Consider the following 15,760-nt stretch of genomic DNA (forward strand, 5'->3'; position numbering starts at 1 on the left):
TCTATAATGTGATTATAAAAGAATATAACAGGAATCTCTCTTATAAGCAATCTCTCTTATAAACACACACATGCATATGTACAAGTATATAAATAAATTGTATGCCTGTATGGGCATGCTGAATTAAATTCCCTTGTAAAACAAATTTATACTAGTGTAAATTTCAGATTATCTCAAAAACTTCAAGGTTAGCTAATATTTAAGGATCACTAATTGTGATTGTTTCAGAAACTTTTTAAATCATATGATTATCTATCTAGTTTCAGGGAATACAATCAGTATTCATTAACTTCAAAAGAGCAAATAAAGCACAGAAAAACAAAGGAAATTTTCTTAATCAGATAAATACAATTTGCAGTAGAAACTTACAGGTAACATTACAAATGATGAAAGAATGTTTGTTAGCATTTATTAGACATCCTAGGGAGTATTCACAGGAAATTTAAATAATAAAAGTTGTAAGAATTGGAAAGGAAGCAATTGAAGAGTCATTAGTTTTCATAGGATATAATTGACTACTTAAACATCCACCAGATTGCATTTATATTCAAATGTACAAAATTGCAGAAAGAAAAGACTCGACAAAGAATTTGTACATAGTGCCAAAGCAAATCTAAGTAATTTAAGATTTCACTTATCGTAGTGTCAAAGCTATCTAATTTCTAAGAAATCTAAAAATATGCACAAGTTTCTTACAGTATAGCACAGAACTTTGTTGAGAGAAATAAGACTAAATAAATAAGCAAATAATAAGAGACATATCACATTCATAGATCAGATAGTCACAGATTCAATATTATAAAAATGTCAATTCTTAACAGACTGTTATAGATTTGATGCACACAAATCAAAATTTCAACAAGAATCCCTGAGGTAATTGACAAATGAATTCTAAGTAATATTTGAATAGGCAAAAGGCCAACAAAGTGAGGTTAATAAGTGAAGGACTTAAACTACAGGACTCAACATTCATTATTAAAGTACAATAATTAGGTGCAATTCCATACTAAATACATACACTCCTGTTTTATCACCAAGGTACCAGAGGAATAGAATAAAACAATGGATTGTCTTCTTAATTAGGAATTCTGAACCAGATTGGTCTCAAAATGGGAAAACTTTGCATTTTCTTATCTTAAAACACATTTGAAAATCCTTTCCAGATATATTGTACATGAAAACTATACACTAACAATACACTTCTAGAAGATAAATTCAAAATATCTTTGGGACTATGAAATACTGTTCTGAAGGCACAGTAAAGCAATAGTCATGATTCTGGCACTCTGAAACCAGTTTGGGGACCAAGAATAGGGGCCACTCATGTATATTGTCACTAATCTATCTGATCAGCCATTTGGCATGACACAGCAGCCATCATATTTCCTCTGTCTGTCAGCTTCTAAGAGGTATGAGCCATGTACTTGAGCAGCTTCATGGCAAACACAGCAGGAAAATCTAGATGAAAGTGCACAGCTGCGTCTACCTACCCCACTAATAAGCCATAGGCAATTACTATGTTCTTGTCAGGAATAACAACCCGCATTTAAGGATGTAGTAGGGCAACACTACCATGTCCCCATTCTACTCACTCATGTAGCTAATGTAGAAGAGAAATGGGACTCCAAAAATGACAGTTTCATTGTAAACTTAATCAAGGAGTGAAAGCCAACTGCAGATGCTGGCCCAGATGCAGTATCATTACTGAAACAAATCAACACATGCCCTGCCATCTGCAATCTGACAATGTACTCCCCCATCTCTGTCAGTAAGCAAAAAATAATCACAAATTATGCGACTTCCTCCTAGAAGAACCAGTTGGGCCATAGGCTAGTTGGCAATGACTGATATAGCATATCAGTTTCATGAAGCATCATTACACTTATTAATCTGTTATATTCATAACAAGTCGATTAAACCAAAATGACCAGGTCAAAGGTACTACTGTAGATATCTTGGTAGGATATAGGTATAAGAAAGAGGAAGAAGAAATTCCACAAGACTTAAGAAATCTGCTGCTATCTTAGTGAAATCCTCGAGGGGTGGAGTGGTCAGAAGCAGGTGCAATAGTCATGGCAAAGCAATGTTTCATCTGCTCCTTCTTATCATTAAAAAAGAACCAAAGTGCCTAGTGACTCACTTTAAAATTTATGGAACGATACGATTCACTGGAATGTGCTGCTATGAACAAGTGTTTGTGTGAATAGCTGGATAATTTACGAATGTTGGATGGGTGGGGGTGGAGTTCAGGAAAAAAAAATAAACCTTCAAGTTCCATATGACTTGGACCATAGGACTGAATAATTTCATGATGCTAGCCATGTATTTATTTGCAAGGATGCCTATGAAAACCTTGTGGAGACACCTTATATGTAGATTATACTGTACACATTTAGATTTAGGATGCAATGTGTCCCTTATCTATAGTCTTGAGAAATGATTTTAATTCTTACCACTGCATACAAAAAAGAGAAAGGGAATATTTCAATATAATCCATTAGATTAGCATATGATATAAGCTGTCCACCAGAAATGAAACATTAAACTATAAAATAGGAAAGCAGAGCATCACTTACTATCAAATGGAAAGGCTATGTATGACAGTGAGCCAAAGCATAATTTGACAACAAATTAAATTTATATGAGCAAATGTCCCCTCAGCCTATGGCCAATATCCCACTGAATTTCTTCTTTTAATCTATTCTTGTGGCTATAAGGGTATATACATATATATATATATGTATATATGTATATATATATATCTGTGTGTGTATTTGTGTGATTCAAATATGGGAGCAGCTGCACAGTCTTATTCTAGAGTGACCAGAGATGAAGAGAAATCCTCCAGGACACAAATTTTGATTGGAGAACCTGACTGCTTTTCCCAAAATGAGCAAGAGATAGTCATACTTCTTGTCAAGCAAGCTCTGAAGCATAACCTGCCTTCACCAAGGCCAATCAAAGTAAAGCCTCTGCTGGATGTTCAACCTGAATCCCAAGTAAAAGCCAATTCCAAGTCTCCCTGTGACTCACCATTGCCAATAAGATCCTTGCTATCAAGTGATTACTTTGGATCATTCCATATTGAAAACAGCACACTTCCTGTCTATCTAGAATAGACACTTACTAGGAACATGAATTTACCATTTTTACCCATAATGGTTTTACCAAAAACCTTCTATAAAATTTATAGAATAGCTATCTACTATCATTCTTCTTAATTTTGTTTCCAGCTAAAGGATATTGTCTGATTTTTTTCCAATTCATTGTTTTAACAATGCTTCTAATAATTGTATAAAACATTTGTACTGATAGGACAGTTGAATGGCTTTCTTTAGATATGAACATGGCAACATTAGGTGTCATATACTTTATATAGCTAAAATTATGATACCACAGATGCAGAATATGATCTAAACAAGTAATTTATGTAAGAGTCTTATTTGTAGCCAAAATTTATGGATCTGGGAGTATACATGGAAATTAACACAATTATTATTATCTCTGATGTACTTCCAGCAAACTTTCTACCTCCTTCAAAAACGATGGATTCTGACGCTTTCTAGACCAGCTAATACTGGTTAAGGAACAGTTCAATATGTAGCATGTAGTTATATGTAATTACTGTATTCTTAAAAGATGGTTCCTACAACTGACATAATGACTTTTAAAAAATGTAATCTTAGGTAATAGAAATTCTGTGTATCACAGGGGACTAGTGTCTACCATATAGATAGACTAACATTTATCAGAAGGTCTAGAGTTCCCAAAAGGTGAAGAGATCCATTAAGAAAGAGATAATGACTTCATTAAACTGAATGTTGAGATTGATAGCTAGCCACTTTAAGCTTTTAGGATAATGATTCTTTCAACAGTGGCTGAACTATGTGGGGCAATTATTCTGGAATATAAATAGGAAATTGAATGACTACTACATGATGACCCTCTGATGCCTCTTCGAACTCCTGTGTTCTGCTATTAAAATCACTGGAAAATTAGACCTCAACTCAAGCCAGAGTATAAAGTCCCTAATAGTAAGGAATAATGGTTGGAATCACCATGCCAGCAAAGGAATTATATCCAGTTGAATATTTGCTAAGGGAAAAATAAATGGAGTAATTAAAGATAACAGCTATGAAAAAGTGGTTAGTTGTATATATGTGCATGGACTATAGATATTGACATGCTTATTGTTGGATTTTATTAGCTAATATATTTATTTCTATTTTCCATTCCTCTGCCATTTAATATAACATCAACTTGTGGAAGCTGAATTTAAATACAGGATTTTAATATGGGAGTGTGACTTAGCTAAAGGAGTAAATGATATAACCAAAACAAAATAGATGAAAGGATTTTATATTCTCATTCACTGAGGAGAAAAATATATGTGAGGTCATGTGGTGGAAAGTTGTATCATTTAAGGTAGTAGTAAACTATTTTACTTCTCCTGAAGGAAGCTAGGCATAGTTCTGAGGTGACAAGAGTTGGAAGATAATGGTTTATTCTGATCCTATACAACTAATTGAATCACATTTTACACAAGCTCTTTTCCTATATGATTCTTTCTTTGATGGCCTTAGCCAGAAGACATTCTGTGTGAGCTTTGGGGGATAGATCTCTACCTGCTTGTCAGTTTGTCCTTATTCCATCTTGGCTTCTCTAAGCCTTGTCCAAATGCTCGTGCCCCTTACTGGCAAAGTATGCCCGGCTCTTCTGTGGGTGAAGGAGGCAGGTGGCAAAAGCACTTTTAGTAGTTACTAACAGACGGAGAATTCCAGGAGTCCAACTTCTTTAAGGGTTGTTAACTATTCCTCAGATTGTTCTGTCTCTTCTAACTAATATCAGTGGGCCTGCTGAGCTGTGGGTGTGGCTGATTAGTCACTTGAGGTTTGCTGTTAGACATCATGACAACACCTCTATCAGCTTCTACAACAAAGAACACCGAGTCACTGAAATAAATTGCTATGTATGTCACTCACCAGGATTTGATGTCTCTGGTGATATCTCAATTAATAAAATTGTGTTTGCTAATATCTACCTAAGGTGAGCATACGCGGGCCTTATAACTCAGCATCTCCAATCCTGAATTTTTACCTTTAGAAATAAGTACCTGTGTGTAAGAACACATGGACAGGAGAATTCAAAACTCTGTTCATCTTGGTCCCAAACTGGAAATGATCAAAATGCTCCTGAGCAGTGGAGAAAATCAATTCACCACAATATAGCTACTCACACTCCCCCAGTTACAGAAATGAAGCAAACTCTCATTAAAACCACAGATGACTCTCACAATAGAACCATTACAGAAGAGAAGTCCAACCCCCAAAAGAATGATCATTACTATCAAGTTCACAAGTCACTGAGATGGAGTCACTGCCAGAGTAAGTTTTCATAAAAGAGAGTATTTTGCCTGATGAAGCTTCACCTGTAAACTCACCTCATAAAAAGGTACTAAGCTGTACTTATGTACTAAGGTACTTATGTCTGCTATTGCACAGAACAATTAAAAATGACATATGCCTTTCTCATTGTCTGTGAAGATTAAATGATGTAGTAAGATCTTATTAAAAATTCCATAGCATAATGTTGCTCTTATAAAAACAGGAAGAAACTTGAATATAAATTTGAAGAAAAACAAGGCAACCTATCCAAACAGGCAACGTTTCCATTGAAGTTCCACTATTTAAATATAATTTCACATTTCTCTCTCTCTCTCTCTCTCTCTCTCTCTCTCTCTCTCTCTCTCTCTCTCTCTCTCTCTCTCTCTCTCTCTCTCTCTCTCTCTCTCATTTTCCATCTCCAAGAATTATTTGGGGCATTTCATTGTCTGACTCATTCCATTAGTGTGTAAGCTCCCTGAGGAAACGTATTTTCTTAGTATTCTCCATAAGGACAGTGATGGATGTCCATTACCAATTAATATATATTAGTGCAGTGGTGCAGACAGCATGAATACCCATGAGTGGTGGGCCAGGTGTTTCAACATAGGGAGAATCTATGCCTAACCTCTACCCTGGTTCCTTTGTTGTGAAAGACACACTGTTTGGCCAAGTTTTAACTCTGTGGTGTTAGAGGAGGGATAGTTTCAAGGTCATGAATATCTGGATTGATTGCCCTTGCACTTTTCTTAGGGAAATGACACTGCCGCCAATCCTTTTTAAAAATGAAATGGGCAATGAAGGTGAATAAATAAATAACTAATGAAGGGACCGCAGATCCATTAATTAGGATCACAGTATCGGAATATTTATGGTAATAAGAAGCATGTGGCATTTTACTTTGCATTTATTCATAATCTGGAAATTGGTGTCAGGAAATCCTTGTGTCCTGAAGAAAACTTATGATCAATGAGATCTAACTAAGCACTGATAAATAATTTAAATTCTATCAAGTAAAAACAAAGATTTAGCTGAGTTTTGCCAAGTAGGCTTGGGGCACTTAGATATCTCCATGGCAGATGGGCCTGTCAAAGCCCATAAGCATTCCACATTGTAAGACATGACTTCAGATGACAGAGACCCAGAGAATTCATGCAAATCAATGAGCTCAGCATACCTTGTTTAAAGAGAGCACTTGACAGTCAAGAGAAGAAATAATGTTGAAGCTTTGCCTTTGGAGATAGCTCAGGTTTTAATTAGCCAAATGTCACTTCTCTACAGATAACCTTTGTAAATATCCATTTAAAAACAGTTTTTCTTCTTCTTTCTAAATTTGGATGGATTATGAGGTTATAGGATTCTTTTGACCACTAACATCGTGATTCTGCCATACAAGGCCTGCCTAAACTCAACTGCAGTGAGTTCGAAGCCTAGACATACAAACACTTTTCAAGGTGCAGCATTACATTCCAAATGAGGCAACATAAAGTCCATTATTACATTTTCCACCTATACTGTCTCTAATTCTGTATGTCTGGACCAGGAAACAGGCAGTGGAGAATGAAGGAGTCCGGCTCTCTTGCCTATTCCAGGGAACAGGTAATGTGTGCTGGATTTGGTCCAGGGTCACGATGAAAAGAGCAATGATGTGATTCCCACAGGAAGATGGATGTCTCATCCCAGACCTTAAATTTGAGTAGTTGCTGGCCAAGAGAAGGGGCGGAATGTTCTAAGCACAAGGAATAGAATGTACAAAGGCACAAGAACAAGACTGTATGACACAATCAAGTAAAAGAAAGATATTAATTTGATCCTAACTGCTGGAGAATGATAACAAATGCTACTAGGGTCAGAAGCAAGAATCCAGCCAAGAAGGACCTCATAAACCATGCTTCAAACTTACACATGAAACACATTGGGGAGCTTTTAAACAAGCTTAATGTTTTATGTGCATCAATAAAGTAGTTAAAAGTTTATTACCTAACCTAAATATAAGAAGAGATCTTTTTGGATCCTAATTGATGTTCTTTGGTAATTTGCCGATGAGGGAAATCACAAATGGCCAGATGGGCCTTTAGAAAAAATAATTTTATTCTCAAGGTAAAAATCATGTGGATATAATCAGCCTAAGGATACTTAATAATGTAACAAATCCACAGCTTTTGTTTTGTTTTGTTTTTTGGTCAGTCTTGGGGCTTGAACTCTGGGCCTGGGTACTTGTCCCTCAGCTCGTCAGCTCAAGGCTAGTCCTCTATCATTTGAGCTACAGTGCCACTTCCAGGTTTCTGGTGATTAATTGGAGGTGAATCTCACAAACTTCCATGCCCAGGCTGGGCAGATTTCCTCAGATCTCCTCCTAGGCAAACCCATAGGTTTTTTTGTTCTTGTTTTTGTTTTTTTATAATGTGTCTGACCTATTCCTACATGGGATGGAATTCATTTATTTTTTGTAAGACTTTACATTCTTATATTCTATACCCCATAAATATGTGTATAATTTAAGGAAACAATATTTATAGCTAAATGACCTTCAGTGAAATACATACAACTACAGAGTCCTGTTCTCACGGCTTTGACAAAGGGACACATTCACACAGCTCAGGCTCCAAACAAGGGACATCCCCTTTCCCCCAGGGTTGCTTGTTCTTTCATTTTAGCAGTTCTTGGGCCTGGCACTGAGCTACTTCTATTTCCTTTACTTAGCTAATACGGTATCGCTTCCTCCAAAGGTAAAAGCAATTGGAATTTATTTTTTATCTATTTGTTTTTGCTCTATTTGACTTTATAGAATACACTTGAAATACTTAAAATTAGCATCCTGAGCTAGAATTATACCTCTTGGGCCATTAGATGAAGTGAATTTACATGTAAACTTCAATGCTCAGCAAATGATCTCCTACTATTTATGTAAACAATATTTTAGAGAAGTATTTTTCCTATATGGTTCCTTTCGTGTTTGCCTTTTTATCCATAATACCTAAAGATGCTTTTCAGTTATCAGTGACCTCTTTTATTTTAACAGAAAGTATTACCTTGTATTATTTCCTTTTACACAAGTAATATGTGTTTAATATTGAAAATAGAAATAAGCAAAAAATAAAAAGATTAAAATATTTTATAATAGGCAAACCAGTTATTCTGTTGATTGCTTTGAATAAAAGAACTCATATTCCAGATCTAGATTTATAGTGGAAAAACATTCAATTCAATCACATCTAATAAACATTTTAATGTGCCTGCTTACAAGAATGTATTTTAATGAGTGTTTTGGTACTGCACCTTGCAAAGACATTTATCTTAAACAATCCCATATTTCAAGATATTTAGGTAACTTCTGTTGAATTATAAGCAATAATAATAAGAGCGGTACTATTAAGTTAAATATCATCTACTGACACAATACGAATAGACTAGAAATAAAGTATATTTATTGATTCCAACCTTATTCTACATCACCGGGATCAAAACCAAGGGATATTTCAACCAAGGGGGTTGATTGTCCTTGGTGCCAATAGAGAGATTCATATCAAATACTTACTTCAAGAATCACGTATATCCACACTCTTAAGTCATTAGGTACCATGACAAAATCGAGCCAGTGTGAATTCCTGAGGCTACCATAAATAATCCAGTCAAGCAAAGTAGCCATTAATATTGGGTATAAACCTAAAAAAATAGCATTAAGAAAGAACTCTTTCTTAAATATAGACACAGTTCCTGGTATAGAACATCTTGAGCTTCAGATCAGATAAGAAATTTCCCAAAAGACTAACCACAGTGACGAGTAATCTAGTAGTGGGAGTTTGAGCTAACTAGATGTCCTAAGCTAAAGTCGACAGGGAGTGGAAAAAGTCAGCCAGTGGTCACAGTGACACACATCTATCAAAGCCAAGATCCAGAGACATGAAGCTTTTCATCTTTTATGACCTTGACCAAATTTAGGGCCAAAATTTAAATTCTGGACTCTGAATTTAACCTCTGGCCATGTATGTTCAAGGATGCACAGGTTCTTTGGCTCTCGGTTTCCAGAGGAAACTGAATGGGCCTGTGGTCTGTGAAAGGCTTTTCTAAAATAGTTAAGATGAAACATTTCATGTCTATAATCCCTGCCTGAAGGCACAGGCAGGAGGATCTCAAATTAAAGACCCTTTCAAAAGGGTTTTTGTTTTTGTTTAGTTATTTTTAAATAATTTTTTATTTTAATGTATGAGAGGTTACAGTTATGTTTGACAGATAGAAGTTGCATTACTTCTCACATATTGATATCCCTTTTTATGTTCTTGTCCTCATTTCCTTCCCCCCACCCTTCACCTCATTTTTCCCCTACTATTTCAAATAAATAAGTAAACATCCATATGATATACCAGGTAACAAAATGGGATTCTGTAACAATATGAGATTAACCAAAGGGCAACACAAGAGAAGAGAGAAAAACATAATACATTAGGAATAAGTCACTCATAATTAAGCTCTTGTTTTTGTTTTTGTTGTTGTTGTTGTTGTTGTTAAGAAGATTGTTTCCTTCAACATTAGCTACTCACATTTGGAGAATGTGATTCATGGATTCCTTGAATTTATAACGCTAAGTGGAATTGAGAAACAAATGCCAACTTTCAATCCAAACCATTTTTATTGCTCTCAGTATTATTCACTTTAATAAAGAGAGAGAGAAAAAGCTAGGTGCTGCAGCTCAGGAGGCTGAGATCTGAGGATCATGGCTCAAAGACAGCTCAGGCACTAAAGCCTGTGAGACTCTTGTCCCCAATTAATCACTAGAAAGCTGGAAGTGGCACTGTGGCTCAACAGATAGGGTTGTAGCCTTGACTTGAAGAGCTCAGGGACAACGCCCAGGCCCAGAGTTCAATCCCCAGGGCTGACAAAAAAAAAAAGAAGAAGAAGGGAGAGTAAACAAAAATGTTAGATAGTCTAATACATCACATTTTATTTTAAACTATACAAAAGGGCTGGGATACTGGGATTAAACTCAGTGTAGGGCATTTACCTGCCATGCACAAGGCTCAATGTCCAGCACTGCAAGGAAAACAAAAACATGACAAAATAGTCTCAGATATAAAATGGATGCCTCACCTGACTGTAGCATTTCATGCCTCTAATCCCAGACCATGATAGGCTGAGGGAGGAAAAAAGTGCAAATTCAAGACCATATTCCAAATAAAAATTCAAGGAAGCCTGGGCTATATGGTGAGATCATTAAATAAATAAATAAATAAATGGATGGAAGGAAGGAAGGAGATAGAGGAGGAATAAGAAGATGAGGAGAAAATATAGAATAAAAAAAAGGAGGCATTGGGGCCTGGAGTTTGGCCTAGTGGTTAAAGTGCTTGCCTAGCATGCATGAAGACCCAGGTTCGATTCCTCGGTACCACATATAGAAAAAAGCCAGAAGTGGTGCTGAGGCTCAAGTGGTACAGTTCTAGCCTTGAGAAAGTCCAAGGACAGTGCTCAGGCCCTGAGCTCAAGCCCAGGACTGGCAAAAAAAAAAAAAGGAGGCAGGCGGAGGATATGAGATGGGAAAGAAGAGGGCAAAGATAATAACATTAGAATGTACAGTTGCATTTATATACCAAGATAATGAAAATAAAGAAATATAGAAAATAAAAATAAGAAATAAAAAGGGAAATAATAAGAAAAAATGTGATAGCCACTTAGATAATAACATGATTAAAAGAGATGCCTGGTAACCTAAGATATTGTAGTATACAAAAGAATGCTCTTCTAGAAAATAGAAGACTAACTGAGAGATAATCTTTAAAGAGATTTCTAGGTACTCATTTATTTGAAAAGCAAACTTAAATAATTTGAAAAAATTAATTTTCTCTAATATTTATGACTTCATAAGATAATCTTAAATGTTACATACCTGAATAGAAAAAAATTGGGGGTCCATCAGGAATTTTTTCAATATAAGTGAGTTTTAGGGGCCTGGAGTTTGGCCTAGTGGTAGAGCACTTGCCTAGCATGCACAAGGACCTGAGTTCAATTCCTTGGTACCACATACATAGAAAAAAGCCAGAAGTGGTGCTGAGGCTCAAGTGGTAGAGCTCTAGCCTTGAGAAAGTCCAAGGACAGGGCTCAGGCCCTGAGTTCATGGCCCAGGACTGGCAAAAATAAATAAATAAATAAATAAATAAATAAATAAATAAATAAATAAATAAGTGAGTTTTATAAGAATTATCATTTTCCACTGGTTATATGACCATCAAAGCTTAGAAATACTAATGGAAAGGAAAATGTGCTCATAGAAAAGAGACCATTTGAAGAGAATGAAAATTAGAGTTTTGCAGCTGATATTGAGCCAAATCCATTTTAACTTATTTTCAATATTTATTGCTTCTTTATTATGAGAAGAAATTGTCCAAAAAATTAAAGTTTAAAATTATATTCATTAGGAATTCTAATTAAAGGTCATTGAAGGTCAGGAATCAAATGTTACCATTTTCCAATGGAGTGATAATAGTTTACTTTGGATTAGTACATTCCTGTGTTTCTGTAAACTGAGTAAACATTCTTCTTCCAATTGTTTCAAAGTTATTTCTTGATTTCTAACTTTTAAATATTTAATTCTATATTTGTAGAGCATATTTATTGTTTTGCTACTTCTTTTGTCTACTTGTGGTAACAGGTAAATACTGTACCTAGTAGCTAAGATAGAAAATGGCCCTCAAACTTTTTGGAAGAGTTTCTTGGAATTGACATTATTTGTTCTTTGATAACCAAACTACTTGGTTATCAAGAGTGGTGTTATCTTGGTCTATAATTGTGAGTTAATTTATTTGCCTTTTTAGTTGTAGGAAATGAGGCCCCCTCCCTACCCCCCCCACGCACATGTGCGCACGCGTGCGCGCGCGCACACACACACACACACACACACACACACACACACACACACAGAGGTACAAATAAAAGTAGGCTACCTTGCTTCCAAAGCTCTTTTACTATCAAAAAATTCCAGTGACCAAAGCCATTTAAATAGATTTGTAAGCATTCTTCATGTTGAGCATCTGTTTAGATTTTTGATGAATCTTTAGATCCCCAGGCTTCAAATTTAAAAATGAGATTATATGGCAATTTGAAATTCAAATAAAATGAATATTACAAATAAAATTAGTATTAGTTTCAGGGGTAAAGTCTGAAATCATCTGAATTGAATGAATTAAGTGTAATCTTTTATGTGAAGCATCAAAACTATGGAGAAAATAAGCACAAATTCAAGCACAAATATTGTCTCTTCCTATAAACCATTTATATGTATGTGCATCTCATTTCTTTTACTTGTGCTTCCAAATGACTTGGCATGAAGAGGATAGAGAATTCATTTACGAGAAGTTGAAACACATGTACAGCCATAGTATTTTCTTAGAATATGTTTTCCCTGCATTTTGATTTATAGCTTTTACACAAGCTGCTTAACTGAATTTGTTCTTTGGGTGATTATAGAATTTATAGATCATTTGTAGAGCTATACACCCAGAAAGCATTGAACAAAGAGGTTAAGCTTTCCTCCATTTATTTATTTTAAATAGTTTTATTATCTTTAGTTGTACAAAGTGGCCTCAATTCAACATAACAGCTTATGAGAGCAATGTGTTTTCATCAATGTCATCACTTCCAACATTTGTTTCTAATGATTATTTTGTAGATTTTTTTCTGAGAAAAGTTAGAGACAAATAAGAAAAGCTAAAGTATAAAGGATGAAAAAGGAGTTTGATCACATCAGTTCTATTTTATATATGGCTTTGTAAAAATTTGTCCAAGATATATATTTGTCTCTGAGATGTATCATGCCCATCTTTTCTTGCTTAAACACAAATTTCTTTGATCTGTCCTAACTATTTATGCCAACATTCCAGTGTTACAACAAAAGTGTTTTAAGAATTACTGATGAACACATTATTCTAAATTTAGGGGATTTGGGTGGAGTTTAACTAGACATGGCTATGTGAGCTCTGTTTGATGATTTAGCACTAGGCAACATAATCAGATTAGATCCAGGTACCAGTTGCTCATGCCTATAATACTAGCAATTCAGAACACTGTGATCCAAGGATCAAGGTTCAAAGCCAACTCAAGCAAACAAACAAACAAAAGTATCTGTGAGACTCCTACTCCAATTAATCACCAAAAAGCTGAAAGTGAAGCTAGGACTTAAGTGGTAGAGCACCAGTTGTGAGTGATAAAACTAAGACATTTCCCCAGGATATCACACACACACACACACACACACACACACACACACACACACACACACACACTAGAACCATTTAGTTGGTAGTGCAGGACTGTGCCTGTACCACCAATTGAATATGTAAGTGAAAATTATCTATTATAATTTAAGGGCCTACAAAACCAAGAGAGGTCATTTGAATAAAGAGAGGCCATTTGTGGAAGACAAAGTTGACTGAGGAAAAGGACTGTCATGTAAATTATTGAAACTATGGCTTATGTGTTTTCCTAATTTAATGAAGTTACTCTGGTAAAAGCCAAATAAAAATAAATAATAAAAATGTCAACTGTATACTCGAATGGTTGCAGTAATTACTTCAAGAATTCAAACATATTAATCACAAATTATTTAGACATGTTTTTAAAGAGCAACCTAGTAGGAGAGATGAGAGATGATAATGTTTGAGATCACAGTCCTGTTTATAAATTCTGACTACTCTTTAAATGTTTGGGATTGTATGATTCTATTAACTATTAATAAGTAAATTTCCTGGCTACCACTAGATAGTAAACATGACTAATGTTTCTTAGAGATATTTATTACCTTGTTCAAAAATGTGGAAGGCAGTTAATGATAACATGTCTGTTAGCTGTGGTGGAAGAATTATATATTTCATTTAGCACTTTTTTCCCCCTGTGTAACAGGGATTGCTTAATTACAGAGTATTCATATCCAAGGAAATTAAAGCTATTTTAAAGTATGAAGAACATTTTTTATGAAGAACATTTTAAGTGACAGTTTATTTTCAGTTGCTGAAATATGTTTCAGCAACTGAAAATAAATTTCTGTTTTAAGAATAATGAATACCACTCATACAAAGTTTGTATATCATGTATATGTGTGCGTCAAGCAATTTCACTTTTAGAAATCTAAGAATGTATGATATACAAGGCAAATTCAAAAAAAGTGATTCTAAGAAAATAAAGTAAGACCTGTTAAGGCCATAATTATAGCAGTGGAAAATTGGCAGACCTCAAACTATGGCCTTGATGTGAGTTGGTATAAATAATTACACATGTATAGAGCCTAATTTAACAATGCTACTCTAGCAAAAGTCATTTAAAAATACATAATCAGAGATTAACATTCTGTACTTAAGCAACTATAGTCATTACTTCAGTAATGAAAATACACATTAATTAGAAGTGATCCAGAAATATTCTTAAAGTAGAAGGCAGTAGGTTAACTTCACACTGTGCATATGAACATCAAACATACACAGAGATGATATTTGAAACTGTAAGCATGTGTATTAATCTTGCCTATGTTTCAAACTATTGAGATCATGTGATCTCTCTGCTTCCCGAGTAGCTAGGATTACAGATGTGAGCCACCAGCACCAGGTTATCATTTTGGATTTATCTTATTTTATTGTTAATTTGACAGTACTTGCTAGACAGTGTGACACAGAATAATGCAAGTTCTTTTTAAAAATTATTAAATATATTTATTGTAATTAATAGAAGGGTTACATTATATTCACCAGATAGAAGATGCATTACTTCACAAACATTGATATTCCTGCTCACATTTTTGTCCCCATTTCCCTCCGCACCCCATCCTCATCCCTCATCTTGTTTCCTCCCCTTCCCTTTCAAATAAACATATATACAATATATCAGGTAGCAAGGTAAGATACTGTAACAATATGAGATAGCCAAGGGACAACAAAAGAGATGAGAAACAGCATAGTACATTAAGAACAACAATAAGTGATTTTTTTTAACATAGGTCTCCCTTTCTGTTCCTATTCCTAGACCCCACAAGAAAAAAAAAAGAAAGAAAATTATTCCATTATTTACTTAGCTCATTACCTTGGCTTATTACTTTCTGTATTTCTAGACTATATTAGGATCCAAAATAATAATAATGTAATACTAATAATGATAATGACTAGCCCTCATTGAACACTTTTTTTTAAATACCTGATCATCTGTTAAAAGAATTCATGGGATCGCCATGTTTAAGGTGGGTCTCAAATTTGTTCCCACTTTACAGACGAGTGAAGTAGCCATGAAAAGGTCTCAATAATTTAGGATGGCATATTGAACCATCACAAATATGGCAAAGACATCTTCATGCTTTACGGTTCAGACTACCTCCACAAGATAAATTGTGTATCCCTTACTTTTGC

Source organism: Megascapheus bottae, chromosome 21 (assembly GCF_031878675.1).
Source record: "Megascapheus bottae isolate mThoBot1 chromosome 21, mThoBot2.hap1, whole genome shotgun sequence".
Lineage (NCBI taxonomy): Eukaryota > Metazoa > Chordata > Mammalia > Rodentia > Geomyidae > Megascapheus > Megascapheus bottae.